A 21,781-nucleotide genomic window follows, 5' to 3' on the forward strand; every position below is an offset into this window, starting at 1 on the left:
ACAGACTGCCATGAACATATCACCCACATCCCTAAATTATCAACATTTTGACAATCTTATTTCATCTAATCCTCTGAACAGAAATATATTTTGTTTTATATTTATATATATTTGTTTTGGTTAAAGATTTTTGAAGCAAAACAAAGCATCATGTTAGTTTAACATTTAAAAATCAACCAACATAATTCAACAGGATGATCTCAATGAGTGCAGACAGAAGTACTTGAAAAATTTAATGCCCTATTGAATTAAGATCCAGACAAAGAAGTAACCACAGAGCCCCAAACAACAAAAACCAAGTGGAATAATAACATAGGATTGAGAAGCAATAGAGTAGAAGAAAAAGAGAAAGAAAAACATATAATTAATTGCTGAAAAACTGTGATAAGCTAACTACTGAAAGGACTAATCAAAAAAAAATTTGAGAGGAAAATAATACAAACAGAAAACAGAAAAGAGAAGAAATCATTAAAGCATTAAAATTATTTTTAAAATACTGTGCTATTTTATTTTTATTATTTATTTAGGTGAGATAACTCTTGGTTGACCTCACAGATTACAAGGATCTTGTCAGCTTACAATTCCTTATTTTTTATTTATTTTTTTACGCCTACAGCACCTGGTCTTCCTGGGTGGTCTCCCATCCAAGTATTAACCAGGCCCGACCCTGCTTAGCTTCCGAGATCAGACATGGAGCTTGTTCAGGGTGGCGTGGCCGTAGACCATGGACCGTGGCTCCACTGGGGCGTGAACCCAGGACTTTCTGCGTGTAAAGCAGACGTGCTGACCTCTACACTATGGAACCACGTCCAGATGCATATTTTCAATCTGTTCCATCTAATTAGGTAATAGGACTAATACAGAATATGCATGCATATGTATACATATGTGTTTATGTTTATTTACCTGTCTAAGTACAGGCATTATACGTAATAAGGTCTGTTGCATTTCCTTAGCATCACGAAGGCCTGGAAGATCTTTGTGTCTTAACCTTACATTATTATCCTACACTTTCTTAATTGCAACATTTTTCTGGTTCCCGTTCCTGTTTTTATTCTTGTAAACATGCCAGTTGTGAGGTGCTGTAAAGTTCCAACTAATTAATAATGATTTTTAAAGTTAAGCATGGGTAATTATATTTTTAATAGTAGGATAAATAGAATCCCATAAGTTGACATTCTGATTACTTTGAAATAATAAGAGAAAAGTTAGTTTTAGGATACTATATCAAAAAAGACTTCTATTTTAATCTCAGTCATGCTGTACTTCTCCCTTTGTAAACATTTATCACACTTTCTTAACACTCTCTGCAATTCTGACCACGCATTCCTTGAATAACTTGTCAGTGCAACTCCATAAGGGCAAAGGCCAATCGGATCCGCTGTGTACGCAGCGTGAAGGCACCTAATGTGGCAGAGAAAGGCACTGAACACGGGAGCAAACGTGAGACAGAAAAAAGAAGTTCCGATTAATCAAAGAATAATCACAATGTAACTGCTTAGTCAATGATATTTCGATACAGAAATAACATCTTCAGATTTCCTGGAAATAAGGTATCACCCTTGAACAAAGGGTCGATAATTACAGATACATTTGCGGACTTCAGTCGTATTTGGAAGTCATCTGAGGACTCAGAGATGCATTCAGCAGAATATGAAGATTTGAACCCACTACAAATAGATGATGTTTAGTAACTATCTTAAGATTCGATTAAAGCTGAGAAATATGTAGTAAAAATCCCTTCCTTCAGTGAGGAGCCCCCAGTCCTCGCCTGTGGACATTTTGTGCTCTGTGGCTGCCATCCCAGCACCCCACCGCCAGCCAGACTTTGTCAGTCGGGGGCCGATACAGGGTGCGAGGTGGTCCGCAGACCTTTCCTGTGATGTCAAAAACCTGAACTACATTAAGAAGGATGTAAAAAAGTTATGGTCCATATGTACAAGGGAATATTACTTGGCCATTAAAAAATCGAAATCTACCATTTCCAATGACCCGGATGGACTTAGAGGTTATTATACTGAGTGAAATAAGTCAGAGAAAGATAAATAACATATGGTTTCACTTATATGCGGAATCTGAGGAACGAAAACAACGAACTAATCGAAAACAGACTCACGAATAAAGAGGACAATCTGGTGACAGCCAGAGGGGAGGGCTGGGAAAAAGAGGTGAAAAGTTAAAGTACAAATAAGTAGTGGATGGAGGGTCACGGGGATGGGGAGCGCGGCATGGGGACCGCAGTCAGCAGTCAGGTACTGGCTGTGTGTAAACAAGAGGATCTAACCAATGTATACTTGCTAATAATAAAACACAATCAAAAAAGTAAATTAAGAAAGCTAGCCCCCTCTGACGGCGGAGCTGAGAGGGACCGCGTCTGCGGGACAGGCGCTGACATCCTGAGGGACACATGCAGGGACGATGGACCGGAGGGGGCTGGAGATGCTCCATTCTCGTGGGAGTTGTGCAATCTCTGTATCTCCATCTTCCTGTCGCAAGAGGTGTCCCAGCGTCCTTCCGACAGTTTATTCTCTTTAGACCTGAGCCGAGTCACGTGATGTTGCTCCTTTGAAGGAAGGGCCCCTGGACCCTATTTATTCTTTATGAAAGTCTAGCCCTAATTTTCGGGGTGTATATTACACGTGCCTGCTGTGCACCCCTCGCTCTCAGCTCCAGCCACGCTGACCTTCGCTGTTCCCTGAACCACGCGCCCGTCTCGGGACCTTGAACTTGCTGCATTTTTCGGTCTGGAAATCCCTTCACCTGGCCAGCCGCATAGCCCCCCTGCCCACCTTCGTCAGGACTTCCCTCAAAGGTCACCTCCTCTGAGTATGGCAGATAAAACGCCACACCGGGCACTGAACCCGTAAAGAAAGCAAACGGAAAGCACCGTCTCTCCCTTTGATTATGTACTGATCTCTGTTTACAAACCTCTTTCACTGAAATAAAAGATCTAGGGTGTCAGAGATTTTTTTGTGTGTGTAGTTTTTTTTTGCTGTAAACAGCACCTAGGACAGTGTCTAGCCTGTAACAGGCACTCTAGTGAATGAAAAAATAAATGAATAAATTAAAAAAACACACACACAAATAAATAAATTCATCTCCAGTAGAGAATATAAATAAAATTGAGCGAGATTGTCAACCTTTTGCACGTTAAATGTTGATATCAAGTTCTCCCAAAGAAGTAGGTTCATCTCCTATTCTGTTAATGTACATCTAGAAAAGTAAAATCAGCTGCAGAGGAACAGAACTACCATAAATAACGGAATGATTGCCATGGGAAGTTCATTATTAAATTACCATTCAAAAATGCACCGGAACACGCACGCTGACAGTTTGGGGAATGTAGTGTGGCAAAATAATTCAATTTAAAATATCTTCGAAGGCATGAAGAGCTGGCAATAAAATCGCGTGAGGACCAGGAAGCTATCTGGGGGAGGGGAAGCTTCGCAGCGCTACCGAGGGAAACGAAATGAAACTTATAAATAAATGTAAAATGTATCCATGTCTTCGATACGTAGGAAACACAGTGTGGACCAGTAATTCATCCTTATGTTGATCGATACTATTGAGTGAGAGACCTCCAGCGTCCCCGACGAGATGGTGATTTATCATGAATCGATGGCTCCCTTCCTCGTGTCTACATCCAGGGAACTCGTGGAGACAGGACTGTTGGAGCCACGATTGATGACACTGAGACACCTCCTTTGGAGCCATGAGCAGCCCTGAAGAGAGGAGGTGGCTGGTTCCCAGCACGATACGGGAGGAGTTGCTGGATGGAGGGGACGGGGCTCACAGGCTCCCGTGACCTTTGTCCGCCTCTGGGTGAAGGTGTCAGGAAGAGAAGGGGCCGGGCTTCTCCGTCATTGATTAGTGTTTCTCCTGTTTGACTATGATTAAAAGCCACGCGTGGATGACTTCGCCAATTGTAAGTTACATATAGGCAAAAATTCCAATGCACAGTTTTTGTGACCCTTATCATTTTGCCCAAGTCCAGATCTGCTTACATTTAGAGCTTCAGGTCTGTCAGCGTGGGCATCTTCTGCTGCCTTAGAAGAGGATGCTTTTTCGTCCTCACTGGAAATATATGAAAATCATATTTCCATTTTACGCTTTCTCATCTCTCTCGACCCGAATTTCCTTAAGTGATCTAAACTACTTAAAATAAAAATCACTAGTCCTATATTAGTTTTCATCAACTTAGGTGCCTGTCCATTTTATCCTTTAAATAGACAATAAACTAGACAAATCTTTTCCTGGTATCTGAAAAAGACCACGAATCCCTTAATGAAGGCAGGACACATTCTGATGCCTGGCTCATTTTCATGAAAAAAAAAAAATCCCTTTTTTTACCCCCTAAGAAATATAGTATTGTTTTTAGGAAAGAGGCTCAGGGACATCGATAATTAACTTATTAGGAGAGTGGCATCATTGATGACAAACGGATGAACAGAACGGCGCGCCACACCCCAGCGCCGAGACACCCACATTGTCTGGGTCTGACGCTATTTCGCTCCCTCTCCAAGGTATTGCAGAATCTGCATTATTCCAGAATTGCCGGTGTGTTATCTTTCAAGCTCTGCAGAAGTCTCTGTGAACACAGTGACACAGTCCATTGTTACTGTCAGGTTTGCATTATGAAACCAAAAAGGCACAGTTACAGCTGTCTGAAACTCTATCAGTGTGACCACGGCGAAAGAGAAGATACAACTTCATAAGTTACACTGGTACCATATGTAGCCAACTGAGAAAAATAAAGTGAAGCCTTTTTATAATCTGGGTTTTGTTTTCCCGTCAGCTGGATCCTTAGCATTTCCTAATCTTAAGCAAATGAGACATTCATCATTAATATGCATCGACTCATTTTTTTCCTAATAGAAATCAGCCAAGCTGTAAACTCAGTTACAACAACAAACACGCAAGTCAGTGATCGACAAGTCAAACGTTAGTCACTTTCTTTCAATAAAACATTTCCTAGCTTCCTATTTACCATAACTGTCTCCACATACACAAACAGAAGGTCGCCTGTGTATACTCTATATGTACATCCATAAGTGCGCGAAGTAATTTTAGGTTATAGACTTTCTGAAGCATTCGTCCTTTACACATATTAAGGTAAATTATAAGGTACAGAGCGAATTTAAAAAGAGCGCTATTCAGCCATAAAACTATGAATTATTGAGGAAAAGGGAACTGGATTTAGGGAGAAAGAAATAGATTTGCATTGAGCTTCATAATTTGCTTTACATTCTTTCTTAAAGAATCAATCTTTTTAAAGCACTTTTGGTTTTAAGATGAAATTAAGAGGAAGGCACAGATTCCTATATACCCGACGACCCCACACGGCACAGCCTCTCCCATAGCGATATCACTCACCAGAACGGTATTTTTTTATACACCAAAGATGAACCTATATTAACAATCACAGTCAACCAAAGTCCGTAATTTACATTGTGGCTCAATGTGCATTTCACAGCTTTGAAGAAATGTATAATGACACATATCTGTCATTATGACGCTACACCGAATATTTACACTGTCCTAAAAACAGGTGTCCGTTTCTCATTCAGCCGTTCCGCCCAGGTACTGGCAACCAATAAACTCTTTACTGTCTCCTTAGTTTTGCCTTTTTCAGAGCGTCAGAGTTGGAATCATACAGCATGTAGCCTTTTCAAACTGACTTCTCGCACTTCGTAACAGGCACTTAATGTCTTTTCATGGATTGATAGTTCATCTCTTTTCAGCAGTGAATGATACTCCATCGTCGGGATGTTCCACAGTTTATCAGCTCACCTGAAGGACATCTCGTTTGCTTCCGACTTTTGGCAATTATGAATAAAGCTGCTATAAACATTCTTAGAAGTGGTTTATAGTGATGTCTGATTATTGTTTTAATTTACATTTCCCCAATGACATAAGACATGGAGCATCTTTTCATACGTTTATTTGCCATCTGTGTATCTTCTGTGGCGAGGTCAAATATTGACTTGAATTTTTAGGTCATGCATTTAAAACATTCTTGGTTCACTTTGAAAGTATTTGGAATAAACTTTAACCAAATTCCATATATTTTATAGAAAGTGATAGATCTTCTCACCTTTTAACCATTTCAAATGTTGAAATATTTTAATTTAAAACAATTTTAACTCGTGATATAAAAATGAATTTGGAAAATGAAATGTTCTAGTTTAAAACAGTTTTAACTTGTAATGTAAAAGTGAATTTGGAAAATATCCTTAAAGTCTCAAATGCTGGGGTATTTGCATTATAAGATTTGAATATTTTCATAGGATCTTAGAAAGTTGATCTTCTATTTGAAATTTTATATCTTATTTTTTATAAATTTATATATTTATGTGATTACCTTTATTTCAAATGGACTAATTTCAAATTTCAAATGGACTAATTATCTAATGAGCAATGTAAATATTAACAGCATTAGGAATTTTATGACAATCTAGTCCAGACCCTCTACTGTTTGGTCACGTACTTCAGTCACCTACAGTTTTTTTTATTTATTTTTTATTTTTATTTATTACTTTTTTATTTTTATTTATTACTTTAAAATGAGTCAAATCAGAAATCTTTAGGCCTCTTCTCTAAGATCCTATTTCTAAGCTGTTATTCCTAGATCCATCCAAATTTCTCTCTTTAGAAATAAGTTCTCCTTTCCCTCTCTTCCCAAGAAAGTATTATGAATTTTCCAGGTTGTTTTTTTAGGGTAAGGCTTGTTAGAAGGCCTGGCCGAACGCAGCGCATGCGCAGCTCGTGGAAACGAAAGCGCCGTCAAGGACACGCGACCGCCCAGCATTCTGTGCGCGCATGTCCGTCATGGGAAGGGATTAGAAGTCACCCTGCATTTTGCAAATCTGAATCTTCAAATTGCTGTTCGAACTTTAATTGGATTTCATTCTAATTTAATTCTTAACACCCGTTAAAAATGTTTACTTAAATATGAGTATTTGAGATATTTAATGGTCAAGTAATAAAGTCTACTTAAGTCTATTAATTAGACATAAATCCCTGCTTTCCAGGGACTAAAATTCTATTCAGAATATAATACCATTGAATAAAACATTTGGAAAATATTTTACCTAGTTTGATAGGTGAGATCATTTTGCTCATTAAGATAGTGCTGTTCAATGAAAAATAATCACCAGGAAAATTAAAATTACATGTATCTATTTTATACAACAGTGTCCCAAAAATTAAGAACTGAAAACAAAGGAAAACTTAGTTATTTAATTCCCATAACATCTTTTTTTTTTTTTCTGATAACATAATATTCAATTTTACTCTGTTGGCTATAGGACCTTTCCCAGCTCTGCATTTTTCCCTTTTAGCCCAGGAATTTATATAAATGGTCTTATTAACAAATTCCTAGAAGCTAATAAGCAAATGTTATTAGGCACCCTGCCTGATCAGCCCCGTTTATCTAAAACAATACATAATGTGAATTTATATATTTAGATCTTATCCCTTAAATCAACTTCCTTATTTTGCATAATGTATTCAGCTTAGTTATAATCGAGAAGAAATTCAAAGTATAAACCACTGCAGCCACAAAATTTCTTCCCTTTGAAACATATTTTTTTGTAATATTAAAACCTCCCCAGAAATGTTGGCCCCTAATTTCATAAAGATGAGAATAAGAAAACAATCATTATATTATGAAGGGCAATTAAATTCATAATGTCAGCAGCTCGACCCTGAAAATATTCTCTATTTTAGAGATGAGAAAGCAGGCTGAGAATGGGTGAACTATGTCTACGATTATAAAGCTGGTGCCATCACCACGCCATCGGGCCTGGCCCTGGGCTCCAGAGGACATGCGTCTCATTGTGCGAAACGAAAATGCACGATGTTTCCTTAAGAATCATGAACTATTCCACGGGAGGAACAGAAACCACCAACGAACTCCATCGTGGACGGACATGCTCGCCAGAGGTGGGCAGAACGGCCGACTCACAGGTGCCTTTCCCGTGGCGCCTACCTGCTGTCTGCTCAGGGTCACCGGGTCAGCAGCTTTGATGACCTGTGCCATTTAGGGGGAAGGGGCCTGAGCAAGGCGGGAAGGTATGATCAGGAAATGATCAGGACGCACTTGGCGTCACCGCGGGTTTTATCCGGAGATCAAGGTTTCCTGCCTCACCCGCCTCCAGGGTCTCCACCGAGTACTGTCACATCCGCACTATGCTACCACAAGAAGCAGCTGTAACCTTGGCCTCCTCCTGTTATCTGGTCCCTGGAAACGTGACGCAGGACACATTTGCCGACCTCCTCAGACAGTATATTTACATCCTTCACTATTGTTTATCAAAGCATCCCTAGATCTTCAGATTCTGTAAAACTGTTTGGGATATCTTGCAAAGTACGCAGTTGGAGACTTTGCCTAACGTGTATAACCACAGCAAGGATTCGTTTGCCCTTCTGTGAGGGGAAAAAACCCAAGCTGTTATTAAAAGTACACCCCACCCCAGATAACATGCAAACATGCATACCTTAATTAGCTTTCGAAAAACAAAACGTGTGCCATGTCAAAGTCCAGAGTCTAAAACGGTCAAATATATAGTGACAGAAAGAAATTGAACTATGGGAGGGAAACACACAATGCAGTGTATACATGCCTTACTGTTGAATCGTACACTTGAAATGCTGGATTTTGTTAACTAATTTCATCAAAAAATAAAAAAAAATAAAAAAAGAAAAAAAAGAAAATTCAGAGTAAAACAATTTGTGCATGCAAAACACATAAGCCACCTAATTTTTTTATGTCTCAGCCTCTTTTCGAAGTTTCTATTCTGCCTGGTTGTGAATTACTGAGTGTCCAGCTCCTGGAGTACATTCTGTCTGAGTGTCATGATTTTCAGTCATTTCAGTTACAGAAAGATGTCTCTGCTGCTATTTACTATGCAAGGACCTGGTCTGCAGCCATCTTCTGCTGACACCTGCCACGATGTACAATTTTCTTCTCTGGCTGCTTTTTATCAGAATATACTCATGTTGGAATCTGCAAGAGCCAGACCCTCGATATACTGCCATCTGATGAAGTCATCTGGTCCTCACGTGACATCCAGCTCCCATGTTCCATTTGCTACCGCATCATCGTGTCATACCCTGGGACACCTTCTCTAGCTAACTTCTTTTCCTTTATTTGGGGCAAGAAGGAAAAAAAAAATAAATGACTGAGCAAAAAATTTTAAAAATTTTAAAAATTTAAAATTTTTTAAATACAGTCAAGGGGATCACGGATCCTATGATAACCTTAGGCTCAGAACCTCTGGATTCCGTCAGCACAAACGAACACTCACAGAACTTTAGGACAGGGGGGACCGAGGCCGGTGTCAGCATGCTCTTCGGCTTCTAGAAACAGCCCTAATTCACTCCTCTCTTTCTCGTCTCTGGACTTAAAACTCATAGAGGAATAAAACATGAGAAGCGTAAGTGAGATTTAAATGTCAAGTATTTGCAAATAAAGCTGTTTGGAAAATGAAGGCTGGATAAAGGCCAAACGTAGACTCCTTGATACTTCATGGAATTAAAGTTAACCGCCTGGTCTCAGGAAAAGCAGACTCTCCAAGGGAGGAAGGCATCGTTTTGCCCCATTTTGCACAGAAGGTATCTGTCTGTTTTACTGACAATCGCGTCTGAACAAAAGACATTCTAGAAAGAACTGAACTGAAAAATGCTTAGTTCTTCCTTTCGAACTCAGAAATCAGAGATTTTCTTGGGTTTGGAGAGAAAAACTATTAGAAAAGAAGCGTGTCCTCTATCAGGAGTCCCCATTGGTTCTCTTAAAGAGGCAACCGGGGGGGGCGGGAAAAACAGTCAGGGGAAGGATTTCTTCTGGGAAGAAAATGGGGTAAGAAAAAATAAACAAGAAATCAAGTTTTATGTTCAGTTTTAATTAAAGTTGTTAGATTTCACACATAAAAACACATGATACCAGTTAAATTTAAAGTTCAAACAACAAATAAATTATTTAGTGTAAGTGTATCTTATGCAATAGTTGAGATGTACTTATTTAAAAAGTAGGGTTTTTTTTCAAATTTGAAATTCAAATTTAACTGGGCATGCTGTATTTTATCTAGCAAGCCTAGTTTAAGAGGCAGACAGTCATAGAGAAACCACATGTGACAGGATAGTGTTTTCTTGTGTGTGTGTGTGTGTGTGTGTGTGTGTGTGTGTGTGTGTGTGTGTGTGTGTTTACAATCTTTTACAATTGTAAAAGTCACTCTTGGCTTGGGTCCATGCAAAATGGGCCGCATGCTAGATCTGGCCCAAAGGCCATGCCCACCTACCTCCCATCCAGCTTATCTCTTAGTTCTTGAGATAGGATTACTCTCTGGTACCTGAGTCTCGCTTCTTGAGTCCACAGCCTTGCTGGTGCACCCAGACCTCTGGATCACTCATGCGTTACTCTTTTTATTCTAGAATCCCTTGTTTCTGTCATCCAACAACCTGTCTTACTCTTTCCTTGTCTTCCCATTCTCCATCCACCGTCAGATAAATATCAAAAGTTAGAATAGTGAACACCGTTGCTTAAAACTCAAGGCGGATGTCATTGACAGCCTTTCCCAGGACTCAGCTGCCTACTGAACACCTCCTGAGTTCTGATCAGCAGGTTTTAATCGGGATCGAGGGCACTCTGATCGTCCATGTCAGACCTGTCCGAGTCCCATGGCCTAGCTGGACCCATTCTTTGCTTATGTATTGTTGTGCTACCACGTTCAGCCTCCAAACTTGGCTTCTTCTAAACACTCGTATTTGAACACGTGCGTTCCACATACATGAATCTGTCACGTCACTGCTCATCTTCTCGCAGTTGGGGACTTTAGTTCCAGATACATTTCATTTTCTGTCCGCCCATCTCATTTCATTCCACAGTGTCTTGCCAGTATGTGCCGTGACATATGTTCTCCACTTGTCCATTTTCAACATCGGTCCAATCTTGATAGATTGGGATTATGCTCCTCCCTTAATTATAAACTTATTTTCTTGTGTCTTCCTTCTCATTGTTATGATTGACACTTTCATCTCTATTTATAAATATATTGAGGTCCTCTTTTTCAAAAAATAATTAAGCACACAATATTTTCTCTTTTCATAAAGCCATGCACTCAGATTCTCTATCGATATCTTCCTATTATAGCCAAAGTTCTTACAAACATCAATGAGTATTGATTGATGAGTTCGAACTACTTTATTTATTTCCATCTTTCCATCCTACGCAATGATTCATTAATTGTGTAGAATAGAAGAACTACTATCTCATTCTCATCCTACCCAGTGCCCCCAAAACTTTTAAATAATCATCTCTTTTTCTGACTTTCCAAATCATTACATACTTATTCATTATTTACACATCTGCGTTAAAATGTTCACTGTTTTAAAAATTATATTTGAAATAATTTACTTATATATTCAAACACGAACTAAGTTGTATTCACAGAAATGTTTGCCACAGAGGAGAATCTTTTCTTTCAACTTATTAAAGTGAATGTATTCAAAAAACATGTCTACCAAGAAAACCATAGGTAAGTTGTCTCTCAATTTTCTTTGTTTAAATCTTATACAACCTACCGTTTTGCTCAGTTAATCAAGTTAAGCCAAAGCCTATCAAGTTATAGACACGTTACATATCAGCACTCCTAAACTGTCACATGCTGAATTCAAACAGCCATCCAAAAGCTGAAAGATAATAGTGAGTTATCCCATGCTGATAACGCTTTGCGGACGGTATTTGAATTGATTTGACCTATTTTTGGATGTCCAAGAGTGTTTATAAAATATATGTATGTTACATTGCATTTTGGCTTTATCATTTTATGCTAATAAAGTGAAAGAAATGAAAGACAGTAAGCTGTATAGATCTCATTATATTAGAAAAATGAAGACAGTAGGGGATAAGTGTGCCAAAAAGTGACAAATGATGTTTTAGCCCCAAACAGATGGTCATTTGGTCTTATCAAGATTTCCTTGTGTTCTATTTTCGGGTGAAATAAAAATATTAATGCCATGTCCAACGTTCTATAAGTATACTATTGAATATTAAATCTGAAAGTAAAGCATACAAATGAATGCTATAAATTATATATGTCTGCGAATGTAAGTCCCTCTTTTAATTTGTCATGTTACAAGAAAACATGTTTTCACTTCAGCATTATATTTATAATTAGGAAGTTACTACATACGGGATTAGGGTTTCCTCAAACCTGCCTTTAGACTATATTATTTTCATTCTTTTAATAAGCAGGCTTCATACAAGTGAAAATTAAAGCGTTCCAGTGCATGTTATTTTATAACGATATTAAAAGTAGAAAATTATGGAGAAGCATTAATATAATCATCAACATATCAAATATAATGATTGCTATTCAACTACCATTCTACTAATGATGAAATAGAGATTGATTTTATTTCATTCTTCAAGATTTAATACTCAGCAATTTTAACCTCATCAGCAGCTACCTACATTCGGCGCTTAACAGTTTCAAGATAATTTTAATGCCCTAATACTGAAATGCGCCCCATTTTAGGAGATGTAAGAAATAACGTATTCCTCCTCCGTTCTTTACGATGATATTTTGGATGATCTCAAAATGAGATCAGAAGCAAATCAGGATGTTAGCAGCTTTTTCTTGCAAAATCTTAAAATAGAAACAGACTTTTCCCAGTGAGAATCTTTTGTTTGCAAAAGACTCAATTCCATATGCAGTGATGCAATGTAAATTTTGTCCGATTCCCATAGATTTGGAAGAATAATATAAACATGAAGTCGTCCAATATTACATTTTGATTACACATGTATAGAAACCAAACTTACAATCGTAGCCCACATTGCCAAAACACATTTCCTGTTCTCACCGGCTTTGTGAGAAGGATCAATTAAGTAAAGCTGAAGAACTTGCTTTGTAAACTGTAAAGTGCTGTCATAGTATCAAAACAGTAAGTCACCTCTGGGAACAAATACCCACAACGGAAGTCCTAGAATGATTCTGAAAGTTTTGCAATTGAAAATTATGTTAAAAACATGCGACTACCATTAATTTGTCTTGTAAGATTTTAACATCTGTTAGAATGTAAAAGCTTCGCGTCTCTGCATAATTTGATATTTTGTCATACGATAGTAGAACATTGCATCTACATAACTACACATACACAATCCTGGAAAATTTACAATATGAGTTATTATTTTTGCAGAAAATTATTTAAAAAGGAAAATAAAGTCCAATTTACAGAATTTTTAATTTTTAAATAAATTTTGTATTATAGAGTAATGGTTTGCTCGTGCAATTTCTACTGAAGTCTAGGTAAATTTTGCTATTTATAGCTTCATATTTAAGGTTAAGTACCTAATTATACTCATAAGTATCTCATTATACTAGCCAAACAAGGCAGAAATATCTATACCATAGAGTGTAATCGTATTTTATAAATTTATAAAATGCAGGTACCATAGTTATTAATAAGTAGCTAACTGTGAATTGGATTTAGATTTTAATGATAATTTAAGTAAATGCTCTAAAAAGCATATGTTCACTTATTATTTGGCATTTATAAAGTGCCCCCTTAGAATCTCAGGCTATTTACCATATTTTACCTAACAGGCATAAATTTCAAAGCTTAATTCCCAAAAAGTGTTATAACCCCATGTGTCATACATCCACCTTACCTTTGAGTTCCCTGAATCCCATACTGTCTTATAAAACATTTTACACAAACACATATACATATCAATTGGACATTTAAAGTACGATTATTCTTTTGTGCTTAAAAAATTGTTTTTGGTGATTTATTTTCTCTGATCATTAACTCTACCAAAACATTGTCTACTTAATTCCATTGTGTTTCCCATAACACTTCCATAGCACGTGATTCATTGAACACTAAACATCTCCAGTTATAGAGAAAAATTTGCTAATATCTTAATGAGCTTCACAGGCATTGACTCTTGACCGAGCAATGTCATTTTGAGAAATTTATCCTGAAAGTATAGTTCCAAAGATATGAAAGAACACATAGACAGGATGCTTATACAGTATTACTTAAAATAGCAAAATACTGAAAATCACTTAAGTGTCTATTCACAAGGCACCGGCAAAACAAAATTAATTAAAGAATACAAATAAATATGATTAACTCACTAAATGAATTCTATTTAGTAGTTAAAATTCAGGAAGATAGCTACCACCTGATAAAGGGATTTCTAAGATATGCAATTAAGGAAAAAATATCTTGTAATATTGAAATGTAGATATATGATTATTTTTACAAAAAGAAATTCAAAAGGGATTAAACCAGAGACCAAAGAAAAATTTACTTAAAAAGATTAATTACAAAGGGGTATTAAAGTTAGGTCTTGCTCTGACATTATCTTTCTATACTTTTCTGATGTAGTTTTTTGTTTTTGTTTTTGTTTTAACAGTAAATTCTTTCATAGATCCCTCTTGATACATTTGAAGGACAGAAAAGGCTGCAAGGGAATCTTGAAATAATCTTGGTAGGCTCGTTCGTTATGATGTTGGTCTACTCTTCCTGAAACTTTCCTATTTGCACACTTGTGTAGAGCAAACAAGTGTTTGGGGGTAACTGGGAACCAGACTCTTTACTTTGGGGCAAGGGATATAAAAATATGTAACCTGGGAGATGCAGAAGAATGGTATGGTGTTGAAACTGAACTGTAAGATTAGGTATAAATATATGAGTTTGTCACTGAATTGTCCCAGGGGCAGGAGACAATCTAATATGCAGGTTTGGGTTTTAGAATACATTTCTACTAAAAGGAATCAAGGCTTCCTCGGAGAAGTCTGGAGAAGCGAAAGGAGCAGTACAATTCCTTAATGTGCCAGAAAACAAGAAGGCGTTAGAAAGAAAGGCAGAGAGGGAGACAGAAAGAGAGAAAGAGAGAGAAGGAAGGAGGGAGGGAAGGAGGGAGGGAGGGAAAGAAGAGAAAGATGGAAAGGAAAAGAAAGAAAAGGAAGGAGATATACTGGTAAGCATGTGTGCCAAAGTTAGCTTACAGTACAGGTAAGAGGCAAGTAATTTGCTGAAACTTTTTATATATTGAGGTCTTTCTTATCTTATACATGATTTTAAAAAATAAGAAAATGTGAGGTAATAAAAATAATCCTTATGGGGGCAGTGCTGTGCTTTAGGAGAACTACTATTTGAGTAAGAAAATGAATAGTAGGACTAGTTAGAAAACACGTTGCTGGGAGACAATGCTCCAGGAATCACGCAGTTTTGCACACCCATGAATACAGGGATGGGCAGCTTTTGTTCAGTGTTATCTTTTTAAGGATATTTGTGCAGCAAAATGCTTTGGAAGATAAAGGCACTTGTTCCCTCTGGGCAGAAGGGACATTTATGTCCTAATCAGAATTTAAAAAGACAGAATCTCACTGCAGGGAAGTTAGACAGGTTTCCCAGCAGCCGCCCTGTTAGGGTGGGTTTCCTAAGCTTCGGATTCCTCAGCTGTGAGGCTCATGCTACCAGATGTATTGCGAATAATAAAACTTGGTGTGTGTGATCTGTTTCCCGTTTCTTTTTCTTTCCTTCCTTCCTTCCTTCCTTCCTTCCTTCCTTCCTTCCTTCCTTCCTTCCTTCCTTCCTTCCTTCCTTCCTTCCTTCCTTCTTTTTTTTGCCAGTATCTACAAAATTGTTGATGCTACACAGTTATTAACAGGATACAAAGAAATTCATGAGTAGTCAATGATACCCATAAGGCAGGAAAAGAGAACTTTTCGCTTAAGAAAGTTTGCACAATAAATCTAAAAGCAATGACAAAACTAGAAGATTGCTATTTTGCATTTGCCAACGTGATACGATTTTCGGCAAAGCTACTCAATGAATGTTAAAATCATTCCGTGAAAGTTTGTTAGAGAAAAGGACATTCATGTGCTCGTGAATGCACCTGCGAGGAAGTGTTTCTCCTCTCAATTACAGGGGGAGAGAAAGACGTATTCTAGTGGAGAGACGTTGCAGATGCTACCTCATCAAAATGACCAGATTTAGGTTCACTAATTACGGAACGAATGAATATTATGAACCTTCTGATGAGATGCAGTAGAAAGTACACAAGTCACCTATGTTACATTCTTTTCAAAAGCCTTTAACCTGGATCTTGTTGTGAGCTATCAATCAGAGAAATACAGATTTGACAGATTCTACAGGAGAATTGATGTGGTCCCTTTGCAAATGCCAATGCGATTTAAAAAAAAAAGAAAAGAAAAAAATAAAAACCGTTAGGGATTCTTCTACAGTGAAGGAGATTAAAGACAGAGGCAGCCAGATGTAGCTGGAGATATTTGGTTGAGTCCTCAGCCAAAAATACACCGAAGAACACCTTTTGAGATTTTTGGGTAAATCAAAATTATGGACTTTAAAATAGGTTATGTACATTATGATGTTACATTTTGGGGTTGCAATAATGATATTGTAGTAAGAGAAAACAAATGAGACACGCCGTTAACCACTGGTAAATCAAGGTAAAGGCAAAGCACATCTAGGTGCTCCTTGTACTACTTTTAGTTGTAAATTTTTTCAAAATACAACACGAGGGACATGCTCTAGTTCTAGGACATTCTGTCACATTTTTATGATTGTCAATGATTAAGTTGGCACGTTGGGCCGACCAGTTCACCTATGTATCGCAAATGAATTCTGACATGTATAAAAATAAAAGGCAAATAAAAACAAATAATTAACCTTAATTATAAAAGCTTACACAAAATCTAAACTCAACATAAAGTTTCTCTGTTGCCATGGGAACTTGCTCAGCCTAAGCATAGCGTATCACCAGGCACAAAGGTTAGAAAATAATTAACCCACCTTCTGAGTCCATAAGATGAAGCAGCACATGTTATCTATGTGTCTCCTGGCTGGACAGAGCCCCACATGTCCACAGGGGACACCCACTCATCTGGGCACCCTCGTTTGTCTTTCTTCTCACCTTGCCTCTTTCTCTGCTTTTTCCCTTGGGATTCTTGGGCCCAGCTCCCTGATAAAATACCAACACTCGCTCCTCACCTCAGGGGACCTCAAATCAAGACCAACTGATGAAAACACAGGGATCTGTAATAATTTATGTTAGAAATGCTGCTGCTAATTTTAACTCGTCACTACGGAAAGTAGGCTGCTCTACATGAAACGCTGATGTGATAAGCCCACCCCCAACTCAAGTCAAATCCTACGGAGGTAAAATTTCTTGCAGCGTTCTTTCCTCTCTTTAAGCCTGAACGATTCTGTCGCACTTGTTAACCAGGACCTCAGTGGTTACGACTAAGGCTCACATCAGCAAGGATGGAGCGTTGTGATCAATACACTAAAAACAACGATTTCTGTGTATACTTTTATTTCCCTCAATAACGGTTTTATTATTTTCTCTATCAAATATATTGATCCTACATTTTCTTTAGCACCAAGTCGTATAAAATTTTTCTAAGTAAGTTATTTTTTTTACAAAAACAGACTTTTGTTAGTAAAATATAGTTGTTTATATTTTCAAATCAACTATTTGCACTGTAACAAGATGCTTGCTAAGATTTATTTTCTAATTAAAAAAAAATAAACCCTCAATGTTTTCAGGTATTTACTTTCATTACACAGGAAAGGAAGTGAAATTTATAACATAAAGGTGTTAATGGATACATTTTAATCAAAAAGGAAGAAGAAAAAGTACAGTGAATATAATAACAGTTCTTTAATTTAGTATGAAAGATTTGGCTCAATTTTTAATATGACTTTTTCTATATAAGAATTATGGGAAGGAGAAAATGCTGATGTCTTGATTTAAATCAAAGTAAAGTATGCATTGACATAAAACGATTTGTTTAATTTCTTAATTTAATATCATTTTTTCTTAACTACAAAAATTATAAATATCCAAATGTTTAAATTTACCATCTTTAATCCATGATAATAAATATAAATTTGGGGATGAGAGATAGGAAACTTTTTCCTTTGGCAGAAACCAATGTGTTTAAACTGTTGAGAATCTTCGGATTTAAACTCTTTCTTTAAGAGAAAGTGGGAAAAAAATGAAAACCTTAAAGTCAATAATAAAGCTTCTCACCAAACTCCATGAGCATTGCCAAGAAATATCAGTGAAGAATCTGAGAAAGACAATATGAGTTCCCTTTGGCTATGGAGGGAAAAAGAAAATGCGATGATGCTGTAATCCAAATTTTCTCCTCTGCCATGGACAGGAAATATTAGCATCCTGCCAGGTCCTTTTTTATTCTTCCTGTACAGAAAAGGAGAGGAAATGGAGAGGGAGAAAGAATCGAATCTTAGCATCGCCCTTGATTCATATAAAGTGCAAGAGATCGTAGCTTCCATTTTCTCTAATAAATTTTAAAGCTAAGTCGTAGGTGAAATTCTAATTAGCATAGTTGAGATTTTATAGTACATTCTGCCAAGCTGTATTTATATTAAAGGGAAAACTGAAAATATGTTTTTAAGGACTGCTCTCACACCCTTACTCAGCCCGTTTCTTGTTCCAAGCATCCAGTCTTTAAATAGCCAGGCCATTTTTCAATCTCCAACTAAAAAGCTGAATGACTAAGATTTTGGCATATCCCTTAAAGACACAACTACTCTAGTGAAATCATTTCAAATACTTAAAAATACCTCCAAAACCTATTTATTGTTTTTTCTATATAATCGCAGGTTTTCTCTCAAATACAGAAAAGAATCGCCGCCGACCGTGCAGGGGACTCTGGTCTCAGAGGACAGGGCTGCAGGTGACGATCTACCTGTACGGTTCTCCTCGAATCCTGTCTGCTGCCCACGTCTGGGATTCGACAGCACAGGAAGCAGCACCGAGAAGTTAAGGAGAAAAATGCTCTGCCACCTCTCCACTGCCGACACGCAGGTGGGAGGGGCACAGTGGCTTCGGCCACCAGTGAGTTCACAAAACACGCTCCGCCGTGACTGCGAACCGGCGTTATGAGGATGAAGAGTAAATAAAGGGGAGACGAAATGGGCTTTGGCAGAAAGGGCACTAACAGATACTCGGCCACTAAAGGAAAATGTCATTTCCCAGATTCTGAAGCCTCGAAAATACCTCCGGGCCGCACAAAGCAGAAATGCAACATAACTTTTAATAGCATAGATGCTCAGAGGTCACATGGAATCCGGTCCATTCAGAACTATTTGTAAATTTTTTTTCTCATCTTTAAAAATAATCGTTGTTTTGAAATAGCTGTTCTTATACTACCCTTTAAATAGCCTTAGAACGGGATTAAATATTACACGTTAGAAAATAAAAGAAACCTTGAGACATATACCCAATTTGCAAAACCTGATAATAAATGTTTTCATTGTATTGAATTTAAAATTTTATAAAGCATTTTAATAACTACTATCCATTTACCCCCTCATGAGCTTTTTAAGGCGATTACCTACACTTACTGTGTATTTCTTCTATTCCTGCACTTACGCTATCAAACACACCGCTGGCGTGCCAGCTCGGTACCAGGCATGGCGCCAGGCCCTGCCGCCGGAGGCAATGCCTGCTGGGACACTCACATGCCAGCTTCAGACGCGGGCGGCCACGCAGCAAGGAACAGCTGCCCATCCGAGTGTGGTCTCTATCAGAGAATCATACTTATCCCGCCTCCCTTTTCTGCCTCTCTTTCCCATTAGGATACAGCCTCAGAAAGAATGGGGACCAAGCCTATTTTTTCTGATGTAATTAGACGTTTTGAGATGTTATATAGACTCAGATATTGTTTTCTATACGTAGAAACCAGAAGAGTCAGTGGTCATTTGAACAACTCCGTGAGGTGCGTACCTATCAGGTAGTAATAATATAAAGTAATCTAGTCTCTATACCTAGACTAAAAGTATCTTAAGCATAAGGAAATACAAAATCCTATCCTGTGATGTCATCATCACGACGGATGTTCATAAAAAGATGATAACCTGTCCGCGAGCATAGCTATTGTACACATGTCACCACACCTTCGTCGCTGTGGCTGCTCGTGGGAGGGAGACAGCGTGAAGAAGCCTTCGCGTGGGCTTCTCCAGACTTCGCCGTGTCTTTTTCTCCTGTGATCTGCATGTCTTCCCTTACACTGTCCACTTATAGGAGCCCTCGACACGGTGAAATGTGAAAAACGTTTAAAAATCCACCATTCTATTTTATGTCATGAAGAATCCATTCGGTTTTCTATCACATAGAACCTCCCCAAATATAATTATATGGTTGTAAGTTTCAATGAATACTTATTGTTTTGTTGAAATTTTGGTTTGTTGCTTTTGGTCAAATTCTATTACACGTCTGTAAGTTGTCTGTGCATTGTATTTTATTGTCTAATTTCAATGTAATTGAATAAAGCTGAATTAAAAGAAACATTTAATATTCGACTGTTAATAAGGATATTTTAAAAGTCCTTTAATATATAATTAACCAACAATGGCAAAAATGAACCATATCAGAGTAAATTATATTTGTAATAAATTATATTTGTAGAGAATTAAAGTTGTGTTCTAAAGAAAATCACAAAACTATATTTTCTTTAAAGCCCCACATGTAAAAGTTGCTTAAAAACGATTGTACTGAGAACCTATTAGATTACATCGCCCACGACCCGTTTGATTCATGATCATCATTTCATGTGTGATGCCAAGCACAGCTTGAAAGCTTTCAGAGCATATAAATCTCTGTTTCATCCTATAGTCAGGTCTTTTGGTCCCTTACTCTCTCCACCCCAAGTCCATCTTTAGTCTAAACAATAAAAACTCTGCCTGCATCCTAAATAACTTTACAATGGATCCATTCATCCATTGTTCGTGTCTCAAATGATGATGATTTCATAGTTTACTCAGCTAGCACCTAATTTTGACCTTTAAGCTTATCAGATGGTTTTCCCAATGTAGGGCAACATTATTTTTTTTTCTGGATACCAACTGTTGGGGATGAAACAAAACAATCAGCTTCCAATCATAAAACGTAATTCTACTTTGGGTGTAATTAACGTCTGATGTAGTGATCTTTTGGGAGTGATACCGTGCATGCCACTTTAAAAATATGTATATTTGTGAGTGAAAAGTAAAAAAGAAAATCTGGCACGGCCATCCTCTCTAGTTATTTACTTGACACAAATTTGGAAAGGGGTCAAATCAATGAGAGCATTTGCTTTATTTTTAATAAAATATATCATAGTGAGAACATGATTCTCGGGGATTACCTCAAGCAGTCATCTTTAAATAATGGAGCTGTTAAGATCCCTAAAGACAGAATGTTTTGATCACCTTTATGTGGCAAATATTTATAGTCTATAATACCAATGGTGCCTTCTCAATGCTCATTCTGTAGATATTATTACTTACAGGCAAATAAATATAGCATGCCTATGTATGATATAACGAAGATGAATTATCAAGTATTTCATAGGATAAATTGAAAATTATCACTTCTCTAATTTCCTATGAAAATAAGTTATATTTAAACATAATGATGAGTTCACAGATCTGAATTAAATTATACACTTAAAACATATTTATGATACATGACAATTTTAACCATGTACGCTTATTTTGTCTCTATGTTAGATTTCAACACTACAACCTATCCAAAGCCATAGAATATTAATTTGAGTATGATAAGATAAAAGTATTTTTAAAATTTTTGTTACTTATATTTCAGCATCATGTCGATATGCTTAACTATGTATTTTAATTGTTATTTAAAAATTATATGTTAATAATCTTCCTGAAATTCTTGGAATGTAACTTTTGAAGGTAATTTAGAAATGGCATATAGAACAAGTCTCTT

General features: G+C 37.2%; 1 pseudogene; it reads right to left on the reverse strand.

The window, feature by feature from the left end:
- Positions 1-607: 607 nt before the first annotated feature.
- On the reverse strand, positions 608-723 carry LOC112472710 (annotated as a pseudogene).
- Positions 724-21,781: the final 21,058 nt, after the last annotated feature.

This window comes from Pteropus alecto, unplaced genomic scaffold (genome assembly GCF_000325575.1).
Source record: "Pteropus alecto unplaced genomic scaffold, ASM32557v1 scaffold87, whole genome shotgun sequence".
Taxonomy (NCBI): Eukaryota; Metazoa; Chordata; class Mammalia; order Chiroptera; family Pteropodidae; genus Pteropus; species Pteropus alecto.